The following is a 17,893-nucleotide window of genomic DNA, read 5'->3' on the forward strand; positions in this document are numbered from 1 at the left end:
AATGGCCTGGGGGGCCACCCGAGAGGAGGTGTTCACCGGGAAACTTGCCCAGCACGGAGCTCAGCAGCCTCCACCTCAGTAATCGAAAGCACATTCTAAATCCATCTCTCAATGACTCCTGCCTCGTGGCTGTTTGGTGCATGGTTGGACAGATGGAGAGGTGGGCTCCCCAGTGGGTCTGGAGCGTGGGCTTCAGAGAGTGCTAATGTTTCTCAGATCTCCTCTGCAAAGCGCCAACTGTGGAAACACTGAAGCTCAGGCCAGGAAATGGAAGCACACTGCCAGGTGGCAGGATGGGCTGCTTCTTAATTAAGGAGCCTCCCCAGCTCGCGGGTGACGGGTGTGGTTTGTAAATAGTTTATGCACCTGTTACATCCACGTGTTGTGGGAATGCTCCTGGGCTTTGTCCAAGTGGGGTCCAGGCCTCCTTTGCCAGAACAACAGTAGAAATAATATGTGGTCTTTATGGAACGTTTATAGTCTACCAAGCTTTGTGCAGTGTGAGCCCCTTCATCTGCATTATCTCATCGAATCCTCCTAGCTACCCTATAGGTAGATGTGTTATTAAGCTCATTTTATATATGGGAAACTGACGGCAAGAGGTTAAGCAAACAGCTCAAGCTCACGGAGCTGGTGGGAGAGCGAGTCAGAACTCAAACTTGTAATTAGACAAACCTGAATTTGGAGCCTCAGTTCATCATGTGTGAAACAGGGTAATTCTATCTACCTCTTAGGATACTGTAGGGATGAAACAAAAGTATGTCGACAAAAATCTACCAGCTGGGAATGTGTCATTGAGTGACAATTTGGTAAATGTTTGAATGCCTATTGTGAAGGCTAATTTTATGTGTCAACTTCGTTAGGCCATAGTGCCCATATATTTGATCAAATACTATTGTATATGTTCCTGGAAAGGTATTAACACTTAAAGCGGTAGACATGGAGTAAAGCAGATCGACTACCCTCCATGATGTGGGTGGACCTTACCCAATCAGGTGAAGACCTTAATAGAAAAAGAGCAACCTTTTTCTGTTAAGAATAGAAAGCACTATGCTGGAATAAGAGTGAATCCTTCCAGCACAATAGTACAATAGTGCCTTTGGACCAGAACTGCAGCTCTTCCAGCACAATAGTGCCTTTGGACCAGGACTGCAGCTCTTCCAGCACAATAGTGCCTTTGGACCAGAACTCCAGCCTCCCTGCATACCTTGAAGATTTGCAACTTATCAAGTATCTGCAATCATGTGAGCCAATTCTTCAAAATAATTTTCTCTCTGTCTCTTTCTCTCTAAATGTATGTATATACACACACACACATATGTATATATATATGTATCTCTCTCTGTCTATATATATATATATATATTTACACACACACACACACACATCCTACTGATTCTGTTTCTCTGGAGAATCCTGACTGAAACACCTCTGAATACACCTATGTAATATGGTTTACCCATATGGTATAATCAGCAGTTGTTAAAAAGAACAACTCATGCCTATGTATTTCTAGAGGAGAAGAAAACCAGAACGTGTGTGTGTGTGTGTGTCTGCGTTTCCCTGTGAGCATAGAGAAAGATGTGAAAGGATACACGCCTGAAGGATGATGGTGGTGGTTTTGGAGGTGTTATTGGGGTAGGGAAGGATATTCACTTTTTCTTTCTACACTCGATTGTTTGATTTTAGCATATGTTATTTGTGTCACTAAAAGGATAATAAAGTAGATAAGTATAATATGAAAATTTTGTTGATTTAAAATTTTCCTTCTCTTCTGTGACTGGAGGCGGTGGGGGAGCATAGCACAAGTCTGTCTGTATCTATTTGTTTTGTACTGATCTATGTTGAGAGGACACCCTATCTGGAGGGAGTTGACTGGTGGTTTCTTGAGGGTGCTTTCATTAATACCGCCTCGCCTACACAGAACCCTGGCCTATATAAGTGTCTGAGTCCAGCTGTGGTTTTAAAGGAATATCCTTCCACAATACCTGGCCTTGGTTTTTGGGGGTCTGGGCAAGTTTGGTGGCCCACCCGGTGCAGTTAGGGCAGCCAAGGGTTGCTCTTCCATTGCTGAAGGGTATTAATGCTTAAACCCCCCACCCTCAGCTCTGGGATATGTCAACAAACAGCACCAAGCAGCGACCAGGTACTGGGTGCTGTCCCAGGTGCTGAAAAGTCAAAGAGGGCCAGATTTCCACTCACCATCAAGTTTGACTGAAGGTTTACTAGGCAGAGTCATTCTGGAAGCCCAGACAAGTGCGAGCATCTGATCAGAGTGGCCTGGCTTTTGGAATATGGCCAACTGGACATTATCAGGGTAATGTCAAGCAACTTGTACCTCTTGCCTTCGATCCTTTTGTAGGGTCAGCTGCTCACAATTGGAATTGACTGTTGGTTTGACTGACTTAGTTGAATCAATGTGTGGTTTGTTCCTTCTGCCAAGACCAATCTCCCATCTCCATATCCATAGAAGAGCAGGGTCTTTCTCACCTAAGATTATGGAGGGTGCCAAAAGGAATTGAGAGCCCCCCAACAACCCTCTCAAACCAGCCACCTTGAAGCAATTCATTCCAACAAACGTTCACCTGAAAAACAATTTGCAATTGCCAATTGCAGGCAAGACCCTGCTCTGGGACCAAAGTGTGATGAAAGTCAGATATTTCTGGTAAATAGATGATTCTAAAGTACATAAAAATGAAGAAGGGCCTCTCCATGAAGTGCACGTCAAGACCACCTGGGAGGATGCAAAAGTGCAGGTACTTGGGCTCTTTTTAAAATCCCAGGGGAAAGGCTCTGTGATAGTGCTATGAGATGGGTGTTTGTTCTATTAGTCATTCCCTATGTCTGAAATGTTGGATGTAAAACAAGGAGGGATGAGAGAAGAGGCTGAAGACACTAGCCATGTCATAGTGGGGCTGGCAATCTGCAGACCCAGCTGCAGTGGTTCCCAAGGTGTCTCTTTTCACATTCCACAACTTGTCTGTATCTTGCAGAAGAGCTGATGAGAGGGTGACAATAACCAGCTGATGTAATTATCACCCCTGTCCTAGTGAAGGTGGGCTGTGTCTGGATAATAGCAGGAGTCCTGGGTGGCAGCTAGAAGCCACAGGTGGTTGAGATGCAGATCAGGTTCTGAGCCATCACTGGCTTTAGGGATGATGCATGCTGGAATCGATACTTGTCCATCCTTGAGTGTAGAGAGAGAGGAGGCTGTAAGTCGAATCTGCAACTGCGGTCTGCAGCATGCAGGGAAAGAGCAATGGCAACTTGCCATGAATTGGGTGAAATGACTCTTCCCCAGTTCCCCATCTCTGAGCTCTTTTTAAACTTTAGGGGGTGAGTCCGAATGAGCTTTTATGTTCCCTCCTTATTTTGACAGTTTGTGATCCTCTAAACTTCCCATATCAAGATATAGCCAAACAGAAACAAACCAAATCATTATATCTAAAGAACATTAAGTTATATAAATGTTTAAATTACAAAAGTAATATCTGCTCCTTATAAACATTCAACTGACACAGAATAAAAAGCAAAATCCCTTATCTCCCCATACTATTTCCCAAAAGCAACAACTGCTAATAGTTTGGGAATGTCCTTTCCTCAGCTTGTACTATGATGTCTCTATTTTTTTAAATTGTGAGCTTTACCATTGAACTCCAAAATTTAAATACTAGGAGACTAGATTGACTCTGAATTAAGACTTAGAAGCTATGAACTGGAACTGTTCTCTCCCATTCTGCACAGATGGGGGTCAGTGAGGCTGAGCTGGGAGCATGTGGCATTGTTAGGAGGAGCACCAGTGGTGGGAAATCTTTCTCTGTAATAGTGACAAAGGCTCCAGACTGGGTGGAAAGATATGGAAGTGCCCACCATATTCCCTTTCACAAAGGTGTCAATTGTGCTTTACACCCCATTAGACTGGAAATTGCACTTGCTTGTTAATTTCTTAAGCTTCAAATATTTTCATCCTGGCCTCAGGCTCTGCCCATTTTGCTAAAGAAATGTGTCAATTTACCTCATTTTATCTGCTTGTGGCTGATGACTGGTTTGCTCAGGTTTTTGGTGTTGATCTCTCTCTCTCTCTGTGTGTGTGTGTGTGTGTGTGTGTGTGTGTTTGTGTGGATTTGTCTGAGGTAGGTAAGTTTGTGGGAAAGGACTGCTGTTGTCTGCCACAGTGGACTTTTTTTCAAGATGGTGCCCAGTGACCATTTCAGTGGAGTCTGAATGGCCTTCATGGTGGCTGGACCCCTCAGCGTGGAGAACAAGAGGAGAGCTGTACTGCAAGGAGACTTATGTGCCTGCTTGGAGGTGCTCTTGTGCAGTGGCAAGCTTTAAGTTTAGTCAGCTGGGATTAGTTCTTCCCCAGATCCCTCATGGGATCTGCCCTGACTGGAGGGTGAGAGGCATGAGGGCTGCCCGGAACAGGTCGGGGCTGAGCTCACGATGACCCGCCCATACACAGTAGGTGGTGGCTAGTCATCCATGCACCTCAAAGCCATTTGTGGTGTTGATGCACTGAGGCCCCAGCCCTGCCTTACTCCTTCCTCCAGATGTGGCCAGACTTACGTGGCTCCATTTATTATTACTATTTTTTTAAAAAAAGCAGAAACACGTTATACATATTTTTCTCTGTATTGTTTCCCCCACTCAATATTTTGTATATCTCTTTGCAAGTCAATACATATAGATCTGCTTCATTCTTTGTAATAGCTGTGTAGTATTCCACAGAATATAAGATTTTCTTTTTTTATTGTAAACAATTCTACAATAAACGCCCTTGCCCATACATCTTTTGAACTGGTACTTTAATTTCAGTTGGATGGATTCCCAGAAGCAGCATTGCTCCTGGGTCCAAAGGACTTAACATCTTTAACTTTAATAAATCCTACTAGGTTACTCTCTAAAATGGTTGGGATAATTTACAGTTCCACCAACAGAGTTTGTGAGTGTGCCTTTCTTCCTGCCCTTGCCAGTACTACATGTTATCAGTCTTCTTAAATTCGGAGGTTGGGAAGTGGAATCATTTTTTTTTTTCTTCGTTTGCATTTCTCTGAAAACTAATGGGGTTTTACTTTAGTCTTAAGTTTACTGTATGCATTCTCTTTGCAGATGTGGTTGGGGTTACATGTGAGGATAGAAGGTGAAGATATTTTGGAAGGTCAAAGAGCTTGGAGAAAATGGGGTGGTCCTTGATTATTTTCCGATCACATGGGGCAATCTGGTGGTGTCTGGTGCTACCAAATGCATACAGATGAAAGATGATAGCACAAACTGAAGCAGTTTAGAAAAATGAAATTGGGGTTGCCTTCTCCATTTTCAGAGTTGAGCATAAATTGATGGGCTTTTTGAGGAGTTAGTGAGCTCTTCATTCCTGGAAGGATTTAAACAGACATAAGAAGGCTGACTTCTATTTATTTCTTAAGGATAGAGTGATGAATAAGACAGGCATAGTCTTTGCATTCATGAATCTTAGAGTCTGATGAGGAAGTCACACAGTTAGCAACATGATTTTACATATGCAGCCCTCCCTCATCATTCATGGGGGATTGGTGTTTTTATAAAAAGTGGAAATTTGAACATAGGGAGAATTCCTTGTGGAGATGAAGGCAGAAATAAAACTGAAGCGTCTACACACCAAAGAATTCCAGTAAGCCACGAGAAGCTGGGGAGAGGCAAGAAAGATGTGTTAACCCACTCTCACATTGCTATAAGGAACTACCTGAGACTGAGTAATTTATAAAGGAGAGAGGTTTAATTGGCTCACAGTTCCACAGGTTGTACAGGAAGCATGGCTGGGGAGGCCTCAGGAAACTTACAGTCACGGCGGAAGGCGAAGGGGAAGCAGGCACATCTTCACATGGCCACAGAAGAAAGTGAGAGAGTGTGAACGAAGCAGGAAGTGCTATATGCTTCTAAACAACTAGACCGCATGAGAGATCTGTCACATGGTCTATCAGGAGATCTATCACATGGGAGGTCTCTCATGAGACAGCACTAGGGTGATGGTGCTAAACATCAGAAACCACCCCCAGTATCCAGTCACCTCCCACCAGGCCCCACCTCCAAAAATGGGGGTTACAATTCAATGGGATTTGGGTGGGGACACAGAGCCAAACCATACAGAAAGGATTCCTCTACTGGCCCCAGAGGGAGCATGGCAATGCTGACACTTTGGTCTCAGACTTCTAGCCTCCAGAACTGTGAGACAATACCTTTCTATTGTTTAAGCCTCCCAGTTTCTAGTACTTTTTAACATCAGCTGTAGAAAAGTAATAGAATCAGGGAGATCATCAAATCCAGGGTTAGGGGTGGATGGGGAGGAGCAAGGATGAAAACTAAGGCATGAAGCTTCATGGACAGAGAGCTAAGAGAGCGTGAGAACTGATTGAGGGCAAAGAGAGGAGATCCTGAGGAATGGCCAACGCATGTCTTCTGCTCAGTTTGGGTGTCTGCCAGGGCTGGTGCCTGAAGCTGATGGGGAAGCAGACCCAAATGATAGAGAAGGCTTTGAAAATCCACCTGGATGACTCATGCAGAAGGCTGGCTCCTGAGCTTACATGGGTGTGGAATGACCAATCATCCCTGTTGGCCTAGGACTGAGGAGTTTCCTGGGATATGGACTTCCAGTGCGAACACTAGCAAAGCCTCAGGAAAATTGCTATATTGGTCACCCTACCTGGGTGTAACCCCAAAGGGTACAGCTTCTTTGAAACAATGTAAAATCCCAAGGGCGGTTCTCAGCCTAGCCTGCCAAAGCGCGATGATGTTGGCCACACTCTGATTACACCAAGGTGCTGATGGATCTGACCAGCCACAACAAGGGTGTGGCCGTGGTGTCTGTGGGTCCTTGATCTTCACAAATTTCAGAACAGAGGGCAGATCAGGGACTTCCTTAATGGAGAACCTGACTGGTTTTCCTTCTGGTCCTCCAGGATATGCCAGGAGCACCTGTATTGGGGTGAGTGGTGCCCCCCAAAAGATATCTCCTTGTCCTTATCTCTAGAACCTGTGCGTATTACCTTACATGGCCAAAGTTGTGATAAAATTAAGAATCTTGAGAGGGGGAATTTATTCTAGATTATCCTGAAGACCATAGATGCCACTGTAGGTATGCTGAGAAAAAGGAACACAGAGGGAGGTTTGATGCAGAAACACAGAGGCGAAGGTAGCATAAGGATGGAGGCAGGAATTGGAATGAGGCAGCCACATGCCCAGGAATGCTAGGGCAGTCAGTCCTAGAAGAAGCAAGGGCTGGGTCATTCTCCAGAGGCTCCAGAGGGAGTGTGGCCCTGCTGACACCTTCATTTCAGACTTCTAGCCTCTAGACCTGTGAGAGAATCACGTTCTGTTGTTTTAAGCCACCAAGTCTATGGTAAATTGTTATAGCAGCTACAGGAAACTGAGGCAGCACCCATAGACTGAGCTTTCAGAGCACCAGACAAGAGAATCCAAGCTTGGGTCCCCATCTGGTCATGGCCATGTCTCCATCTGACAAGCTGTTGCCCGGAGTCTCTCACGAATGACAAGTAGCCGGTCGGGGGTCATTGTGTGTGGGGGACAAGTGGGTGGGCGAGGGTCTGCTCCATGCCAAGTGAGCCTCAGCATTAATTCACAAGTGAAACTGAAAGCAACCTACTTCTGCAGTCGAGAATCATGGGCACATCTCCCCAATAGTCAGGCATTAGACTTCACCAGGCAGCTGGTGTTTTGTGGGAAAAAATAGGCACGCAGGGCCCTGGCAATATGATAGGCACAGAAACTGCTAGAAGAGGAGGGAGGCGGGAACGGCTTGGCGGCAGAGTTGGTGCTAATTCATTCAAACAGCCTCTCCCATTGGCGCAGCCTTTTCCAGCTTGTAAGGTGTTTTCATAGGCCTTTCCTCATCTGCTCCTGGCAAGATCCCTGGGAGGGAGGCCGGGAGGGGGTGCTCATGTGTTGGAAAGACATGATGACCAGGGGAGGTGTTGGCACCCGGGCCTCCCAGCTGGTGAGCCAGGGGAGGCAGAACCAGTGGCCTCCAATTTAGAGCTCATTCCTCAGCTTCAAGGCGGCTAGGAGTTGAGCTCAGGCAGGTTCCATCAGGTGGCTCCCCTGTTTTGCTTCGGGGGGCAGCTCCTGCAATGCCTGTGAAGGGCTGTCTCAGGGTGAGTTCTCTGGGAAGCAGACAGTAGGCATACAAGATGTTTTTTGGGAATATTTTGGGGGCCAATGCCTATGGAAGGGAGGTGGGGGGAGGTGGTACTGGGCAGATGGAGAAGTTGAGTCGGAATGCAATCTTCAGTGGTGGCCTCGGCCAACCCCACAGAGGGCTCTGCAGCTTGGATGACCCTTGACGGCTGTCTCAAGGTGAGGCTAGAAGGCTGGGTCTTTTTACCCTTGGGTTGATCAGTCATTGGATGTGGGCGTCCCCAGAAAGAGGACATGACCTTGGGTGAGGGACCCTCCTCAGCTGAGCAAGCCCTGGAAGAGGACGCCAGGTGAAGGCTCTCTGCCTGCAGTGCTTCCAGCAGCTGCAGACGCGTCCTTCATTTCCGCAGGGGCCCTGGTGAGGTACCACATTATCTGTGCTACGGGGGCCTTTGAGAAGGCTGGGGGTGACTAGTGGGGGTCAGCATCCTCTTGAGGCAGTTCTTGGAGTATTGAGGGGGTCTGGAGGAGGCCCAGGGAGTGATATCTCCTAATATCGCATCATAGAGAAGGTGGCATACACTACAAGACTATTGCAAATAACCATAGGGAAAGCTTTTGAACATACCCACGGCAAAGCTATTTCAAGTAGTTAAGACTTGGTGACTTTTTTTTTTTTTTTTTTTTTTTTTGAGATGGAGTCTCACTCTGTTGTCCAGGCTGGAGTGAAGTGGCAAGATCTCGGCTCACTGCAGCCTCTGTCTCCCGGGTTCAAGCGATTCTCCTGCCTCAGCCTCCCGAGTAGCTGGGACTACAGGCACGCACCGCCACACCCGACTAATTTTTTGTATTTTTAGTAGAGATGGGGAGGAGGTGGTACTGGGCAGAGGGAGAAGTTGAGCTGGAATGCAATTTTCAGTGGTGGCCTCACCATGTTGGCCAGGATGGTCTTGATCTCCCAACCTTGTGAACTGCCTGCCTCAGCCTCCCAAAGTGCTGGGATACAGGCGTGAGCCACTGCGGCTGGCCTTTTTTTTTTTGTATTTTTAGTAGAGACAGGATCTCACCACGTTGGCCAGGCTGGTCTCGAACTCCTGACCTCAGGCAATCCGCCCGCCTCAACCTCCCAAAGTGCTGGGATTACAGGCATGAGTCACCATGCCCAGCTAAGACTTGGTGACATTTCTAGGGGAAAATTGTCTCAGAGTTCCAGCCCACTTCTGGTTCAAACCACCGATCGTTCCTAGGCCGGGGGCATTGTCTGCAGACCTGATAAATTATCTGCCAACAGTTCTGAGTTAAGCAGCCTCGGGACACAGGGCTTTCAGAGACACTGGTGACCTGTCGCATGCATCTGTCTTGGTATATAGAAGGTGCATGGGCTCTGAGGCCACGGGCACAATTATAAGTCTTAGTTCTGCTGGTTGCTAGCTGTGTGACTTTGCACAAGTTACTTGACCACTCTGAACTTCAGTTTCCTTCCCCTGTGAAATGGGGGCAATAATACCTACTCATTTAACTTTTCTTCTGTTATTACATCTCATAAAAAGTGTTAACTGTAGGTAAAGAAAGAAATATGTGCATATGTATGTTTATATGTACACACACACACACACACCCACACACACACACACACACACACACTGTTACTGCGCTTGCTAGGCACTCACTGTGCTCCCAGCCTTATACTTGGGGAGTGAAGAGGGAAGATAATATTTGATCTATTCTCAGACAGCTTACAGTCTAGTGAAGATGAAACCATATACTTGTGAAGTCATAATATTAGTACTCTCTTTCACAATTATTATTTAATCTCACAGCAGCCCTGTGCAAAAGGCATTTTTTACCCCTTTTACAGATGGAAAAACTGAGGCTCAGAGAAGGGAGGAGACTTGTCTGAGGTCACAAGGCAGATCAGTGGTGATGGGACAGGAACTGGGACTCAGGTCTCCCCAGGTCCATGAGCTTCTCAGGGGCACCCAGGATGCTGACGCTTCTGAGCTTGTCAATTTCCACTAAGTGTTCTTGCGGAGTGAAGCTGTTACTGCTAAGGAAGAGATTGAATGGTTAGTGGAGTTGGGTGGGTTAATGGGGCAGCTGCCTGCAGCAGGGGTAATCCAGGCTGGGGCTGAGGGAAGAGGGGCCAAGGGGTGATCTCTTGGGGGCTGCAGGGACCCCCAGTTGTGTAGACACTGGGCGCTATCAGCATGCCTGGTGTCAAACTGCATTGTCCTTGCCTGCCTCTGAGCCTGGTGTTTCCATCTTACAGCGGGAAGATAGGATTATGCAGTGTCTGAGGTTCCTTCTGGCTCCACCTTTCCGGGGCTCCGAGATTCTGAAGTAACCCTGATCTGAAAGGAGGGAGCTGACATCCTGGGATGTGGCAAACTTGAATGACTCCTGCTTGCAAAAATATTGGGGTCGGGGACTGGAGGCGAGGGCTGTGGGAAATGTTTTAAATTACCTTTTTTTAAAAAAAATTTTTTGAGACGGAGTTTCACTCTTGTTGCCCAGGCTGGAGTGCAATGGTTTGATCTCGGCTCACTGCAACTTCCACCTCCTGGGTTCAAGCGATTCTCCTGCCTCAGCCTCCAGAGTAGCTGGGATTACAGGTGTGTGCCACTATGCCCAGCTAATTTTGTAGTTTTAGTAGAGACAAGGTTTTTCCATGTTGGTCAGGCTGGTCTCAAACTCCTGACCTCAGGTGATCCAACCACCTTGGCCTCCCAAAGTGTTGGGGTTACAGGTGCCCGCCACCACACCCAGCTAATTTTTTGTATTTTTAGTAGAGACGGTGTTTCATCTCTACAGGATGAACGGTCTCCATCTCCTGACCTCATGATCCACCCGCCTCGGCCTCCCAAAGTGCTGGGATTACAGGTGTGAACCACTGCGCCCTGCCCCTAAATTACCTCTTAAAAACCATTTTAAGCGTACAATTCAGTGATATAAATTGCATTTACAATGTTGTGCAACCATCACCACTATCTATTTCCAACACTTTGTCATCACCCCACACAGAAATTTTGTACCCGTAACTCTAGATTCCCACTGCTCTTCAGCCTCTGGAAACCTCTACGCTGTCTTCTGTTTCTCTGGATTTGTCTATTCCAGATGCCCCATAGAAGTGGAATCACACAATATTTGTCCTTTTGTGTCTGGCTTATTTCACCTAGCCTGTTTTTGAGGTTTGTCCATGTCATAACATGTATCCTTTGTGGCTGTGTACACCACTTTTTTTTGTTTGTTTGTTTATTCATCTGTGGCTGGATGCTTGGGTCATTTCTATCTTTTGGCTATTGTGAATAATGCTTCTACGAACATTGATAGACAAGTGTGTGTGTGAGTTCCTATCTTCAGTTCTGTGGGGTACACGCCTAGGAGGGTAATTGCTGGGTCATGTGCTAATTCTGTTCTGCTTTTTGAGAAACAGCCAAACCATTTTCCACGGCAACTGCACCATTTTACCTTCCCACCAGCAATGCACAAAGGCTCCAATTGCTCCACATCCTCACCAACGTGTGTTTCCTTTTTTAAAATTAAAGCCATCCGACATCCTCATAGTTGTGAAGTGACATCTCATTGTGGTTTTGATCACATTCCCCCAATGACTAATGACGTTGAACACATTTTCATGTGCTTATAAGTCATTTATATACCTTCTTTGGAGAAATACCTATTCAAGTTCTTTGCCCATTTTAAAAGTAGGTTATTTGCTTTTTTTGTTGTTGTTATTGAGATGTAAAAGTTATTTACATGTCCTAGATATTAAACTCCTACAATATATTTGATTTGCAATCATTTTCTCTTATAGGCTGTCTTTTCACTTTCTTGATGGTGTCTTTAGATGTACAAAAGTTTTAAATTTTGATGAAGTCCAGTTTGTCTCGTATTTTCTTTTCTTGCTCATGCTTTGGTGCCATATCTAAGAATCCTTTGCCAAATCCAAGGCCATGAAGATTTACCTCTACATTTTCTTCTTAGAATCTTACAGTTTTAGCTCTTAGATTTAGATCTTTGATCCACTTTGAGTTAATTTTTGTATGTGCTGGGAGAGGTAAGGTAAATTCCTTTTTAACAAATATTTTGTTTAATGTGGTTATACAATTTGTTTCGATTTAAAAACCTGATATTTAAAAGCTAAATTCTTTTTTTTTTTTTTGAGACGGAGTCTCGCTATGTCGCCCAGGGTGGAGTGCAGTGGCCGGATCTCAGCTCACTGCAAGCTCCGCCTCCCGGGTTTTTATGCCATTCTCCTGCCTCAGCCTCCCGAGTAGCCGGGACTACAGGCGCCCACCACCTCGCCCGGCTAGTTTTTTGTATTTTTTAGTAGAGACGGGGTTTCACCGTGTTAGCCAGGATGGTCTCAAACTCCTGACCTCGTGATCCGCCCGTCTCGGCCTCCCAAAGTGCTGGGATTACAGGCTTGAGCCACCGCGCCCGGCCTAAAAGCTAAATTCTTAAAAACAAAAACAAAAACAGGGGCAGCTGAAGGAAAGCAGGTAGACAGGGCCAGAAGCATTCAGGTAGTCTTAGACACAAGCGCAGAATTAGGTTTTCAGTGCCTGAAGCAAGAGACTTTTATCAGCTTTGTTTCCATCCTAACCAAGATACGGGGTAGGATGCTGAACTCGGGGGCCTCTAAATAAGTGCTTCTCAGACTTTACTATGCACACGGATCCTGTGGGCGTCTTGTCCATTTGCAGATTCTGATTCAGTAGGTCTGCATTAGGGCCTGAGATTCTGCATTTTCTTTTTTGGTTAACTTTATTTCATTGTGGTAAGAGATTTAACATGAGATCTACACTTTTTTTTTTTTTTTTTTTTTTTTTTTTTTTTTTAGAAGGAGTCTCACTCTGTTGCTTAGGTTGGAGTGCAGTGGCGTGATCTCAGCTCACTGCGGCCTACGCCTCCCAGGTTCAAGCAATTCTTCTGCCTCAGCCTCTTGAGTAGCTGGGACTACAGGCATGGACCACCATGCCCGTCTAATTTTTGTATTTTTAGTAGAGATGGGGTGTCACCATATTGGCCAGGCTGGTCTCGAACTCCTGACCTTGTGATCCGCCTGCCTCGGCCTCCCGAAGTACTGGGATTACAGGCAAGAGCCACCACACCCAGCCCTCTTAAATTTTTAATCATACGATAAATATAGTGTTGTTGACTATAGGTATAATGTTGTATAGCAGGTCTCTAGAAGTTTTTCATCTTACCTAATGGACACTTTCTGCCATTGATTAATAATTCCCCACTTCCCTCTTCCCCCAGCCCTTGGAAACACCATTCCACTCTTTGATTCTATGAGTGTGACTATTTTAGATACCTAGTGTATGTGGAATCAGGCAGTACAATTGGCCCGCAATCTGCAGGTTTCATCTCCCATTCAAACAACTGTGCATTGAAAATACTCTATTTGAAAAAGCAATGCGACAAATACAATACAAAAAAATAAAAGCAATATAATAAAAGACAACACAAATAAATATGTAGTATAACAATGATTCACACAGCATTTACAATGTATTAGGTATGATAAGTAATCTAGAGATGATTTAAAGTATACGGGAGGATGTGCGTTGGCTATAGGCAAATTCGACACCATGTTATATCAGGGACTTGGGAATCTGTGGATTTTGGTATCCAAGGAGGTCCGGGAACCAATCCCCCGCAGATGCGGAGGGAGGTCTGTATTTGCCTTTGTGGAACTGGCTTGTTTCCCTTAGCATAATGTCCTAAAGATTTGTTTATGTCATCACCTCACATCTGTTAGGGTGGCTGTTATCAAAGAAAAAGATGATGAATATTGGTGAGGATATGGAGAAACTGGACTTCTTGCACACTGTTGGTGGGAATGCAGAATGGTGCGGCTGCTATGGAAAACGGTACAGAGGTTCCCAAAAAATTAAAAATAGGACTATCATATGCTCCAGCAACCTTATTCCTGGGTACGTATCCAAAAGAACTGAAATCAGGATCTCCAAGAGATACAAGCACTCCCATGCTCATTGCAGCATCGTTCACATTAGCCAAGGGAACAACCTAATGTCCACTGACAGATGGAGAGACAAAATGTAATATATACACACAGCGGAGTGTTATTCAGCCTCTGCAGTGTTTCAGATTCTGTCCTTCTAACAAGTTCTCGGGTGACGTGGATGCTGCTGGCCCATGGAGAGTCCCGGCTCCTGCAGGCGTCGGTGGTGAGGTTTGTGGCCTGGTCTATGTGCCCAAACCTCTGCCTTCCTCCTACCGTCTGACCCAGGGATGAGTGGAATAATGGTCAGGACTGGGCTGGCCTGTGAGGGAAGCAGAGAGGGGCCTGAAGGCTTCACCACAGGTTGTGGTTGAGCAGTCCCACCTTACAGCCTGGACACTGACTTAGCAGTGACCAGAGGAACTCAGTGAGGCACCTGGGGCACACAATTTAAGGAGTTGCTTATTTTGGGGGTTGTACAAGTGCAGGGTCAGCATGTATGTGACTGAGACAGTAAGGGTCTCCTTAAATTTCATGCCCCAGGCATCTCACTTGCCTCATCCAGGTTCCAGCCCTGAGCTCAGGGTCCATCTAGGGGCCTCTCCTGGCCCACCTGGGACAGAAGGAGCAGGTCTAGCTTGAAGACCTCTAGGATTTTGTGGGAGTGAGTATGGGAGTTCACATGAAGGATTCCCCAGTGATCACACCCAGACCGGCTACAAAATTTGTAGGGCTGCATGTAAAATGAAAACTCAAACATTGTTAAGAATTTTAAGACAACGGCAGCAGAGAATTCAACCAAGCATGTGCCCTTCTGATAGCGGGGACCCCATGAAGCTGCACAGGTTGCAGGCCCTAGGCAGACTTGTAATGAGACAATGGATGGCTTTGTAAGGCGGTGAGCTCCCTGGCTGTGGAATGATAAGGAGGCCCTCCAGCATCAAAACAGAACTGCACTCAAGGTCGCATTCTGCAGGCTGCATTGCATTCAGAGGGCTGCTTCTCTGAAGGTCTGAGCTGGGAACCTTCTGACCCCCATCCTTTGGGCTGCCAGGCCAACCTTGGGAGGAGCCCTTGGCCTCCGTTCTTCAATGCCACAGCGGAGAGCAGGAGTCGGCTTCCTATTTCCCCAGTGCTGGCAGAGTGAAGCTTTGCCTGGGGGCTCTGTCTTTACTCAGAGCCTCAGCCTTGCTAAGGGCCTCTCTAAGCGGGAGGAAGATCATGCAAGATCCTCCCAACAGAGGGAAGAAGGGAAGTTTTGCCTGGGAAGCCTGGGGAGGATTTCTGATGCGAGAGAGTCTTGCAAAAGTGACCTGCTTGGAGGACAGACAGAGCTGTTGAGGGCAGGGAGAAGTCAGCTTCTGGCCAGCAGACAGCAGACAGCAGCCTTCCAGGGCCTGTCAGCTCTGGCTGGAGGGAGATCTCTACCCTGGTTCTGGCAGCCTGGCCTAGCGTTCTGCTTGACTCACGGTGTCCCCACCCTACTCTCCTGAGGGACTCACAACTCAGGAATGCACACACTTTAGGTGTCATGGGCCAAGCCACTGCTGGTCAGTGTTGGAGGGTGGCTGCTGAATTGGCCAGGGGTAGGAGCCAGGTGATGTGTGGCCTTGGCCTAGATTCCCCCAGACTCCCCAGGCCATGGGGTATTCCTACCTCGCCTGGACTCTATAGCCTCCTCCCTAATCTCTGGGGTCCCACCTGGAGGCTGCCTGCTCCAACTCTATTTCCAACATGCTGGACGCTAAGAAAGCTCCTGCTGGTGGATGAGGGGACTGTGGTTCCTGATACCCTCTGGGCAGCACCTCACAATTAAGAAGTGCTTTCAACGCACTGTCCCATCTTCTCTTTGCCATAACCTTCTGAATGAGATGAGGATCCTTGTTTTATCGATAAGACCACTAAGGAGCAGAAAGGTTCACACTCTGCCCAAGTCAATCCAGAAAAGAGCTCGGCCAAGGTTTGGACTGAGAGCAGTCCAACTCTGAAACCCAAGCTCATCGTACTACCTCCACCAGCAGTTCTCAAATGGGATTACACACCGGAGTGACTGGCACAGAAAAACACAGGTGGCTGGGCCCACCGTCTTAGTCTATGACAAAATACCATAGACTAGCAGCTGATAAACAAGGGAAATGTATTTCTCATAGTTCTGGAGACTGGGAAGTTCAAGATCAAGGTGACCGCAGATTCGATGGCTGGTGAGGGCTGGTTCCTCAGCGACAATGTATTCTCGCTGCATCCTCCCATGGTGGAAGGGGCTAGCGAGCTCTCCGGGGCCTCTTTTCTCTTTTTTTGGAGTTGGAGTTTTGCTCTTGTCGCCCAGGCTGGAGTGCAATGGTTCGATCTCGGCTCACTGCAACCTCCTCCTCCCGGGTTCAAGTGATTCTCCTGCCTCAGCCTCCTGAGTAGCTGGGATTACAGGCATGTGCCACCACACCTGGCTAATTTTTGTATTTTTAGTAGAGATGGAGTTTCACCACATTAGCTGGGCTGGTCTCAAACTCCTGACCTCAGATGATCTGCCCGCCTCGGCCTCCCACAGTGCTGGGATTACAGGTGTGAGCCACCGTGCCCGGCCTCTGGGGTCTCTTTTATAAGGGCACTAATTCCTTTTATGAGGGTAGAATCCTCTTGAGTTAATCATCCCCCAAAGGCCCTGCCTTCTAATAACATTGCCTTGGAGATCGATCAGGTTTCAACATGTGAGTTTTGGGGGCAACAAATATTCAGATCGTATCACACCCCTAGCTTCTGATTCAGTAGGTCTGGGGTGGGGACTGAGAGTTTGTTTTTCTAACAAGTTCCCAGGGGAAGTGGATGCTGCCGGTCAGGGGGCCAGATTCTGAGAACTCCAACCTAGAAACATTTCTCTTGTATTCAGGAACTAGACCCAGTTCTGCAGGAGCTATGTACCCATCAGGACGGAAACACATTGCAGAGCAATGGCAGTGCCAGTTTGAACTCGTGCCACACTAAGCATGTGCCAGGCACTGTAAGGCACCAGCTCATTTAATCCTTGTGGCAACTCTATGAAGTAGGCAGCCTCATTGTCCCCCTTTTAGAGATGAGGCAATACAGCCACAGAGGAAAAACTGCCCAAGGTCACGCAGCTAGCAAACAGCAGATTTGGACTCGAAACCCAGGCAGTCTGGCTCCAGAGTGTACCCTGACCTACACCAGCCCCAGATTCTTGCAGACCTGGGTACGAGTCTCTGTTCCATCACTTACCACCCTTACGACCTTGAACGTGTTATCTGGTGTTTCTCAGCCTCAGTATCCAGGCTCGTACAATGGGCAAAAGAGTGGTGCCTGCTCTTCGGGATTCTAAGGATTAGAAAGGATGAATCAAAGGTCCTGGAGGAAGTGTGTGACATACAGTGGCACTCACTAGACAGTAATGACTGTTAGTGAGATTGCTGAAAAGCACCTGCCCTCATCCTCGGGCACAAGTTCCTCAGTCAAGGATGTGGGGAAAACCAGGATCTTCTTTCCTCTCCTCCCCCTCCCCATCCTCCAGCTCCCCAAACCCTGAGGCCTTCAGTATTCCTTCTGAATGGGACCCCCTCTCTCAAGCAGACCTGGGAGCTCTTGGTGGGGGTGCAGCATGGAGCTAGGGATGACAGTGTTCCCTTTGGGGGCTGGGAATTTGTTATTTCTGTCTACACTCAAACACTGCAGGTTTGGAAGTGAGCGCATTTTGCCCCAGATATAGGGACATAAAAGATTTGGCTTCACGGCCAGGCACGGTGGCTCACACCTGTAATCCCAGCACTTTGGGAGGCCGAGGTAGGT

At 47.0% G+C, this 17,893-nt stretch overlaps 2 protein-coding genes across 6 annotated transcripts in view; one reads left to right on the forward strand and one right to left on the reverse strand.

Annotated features, from left to right (window-relative positions):
• The window catches only part of TXNDC17 (thioredoxin domain containing 17), a 997,418-nt gene that overhangs the window by 339,384 nt on the left and 640,141 nt on the right, over positions 1-17,893 (reverse strand). The gene's annotated exons all lie outside the window — the stretch shown is intronic.
• The window catches only part of LOC126939805 (uncharacterized), a 910,157-nt gene that overhangs the window by 130,236 nt on the left and 762,028 nt on the right, over positions 1-17,893 (forward strand). The gene's annotated exons all lie outside the window — the stretch shown is intronic.

Source organism: Macaca thibetana, chromosome 16 (assembly GCF_024542745.1).
Source record: "Macaca thibetana thibetana isolate TM-01 chromosome 16, ASM2454274v1, whole genome shotgun sequence".
Classification (NCBI taxonomy): Eukaryota; Metazoa; Chordata; class Mammalia; order Primates; family Cercopithecidae; genus Macaca; species Macaca thibetana.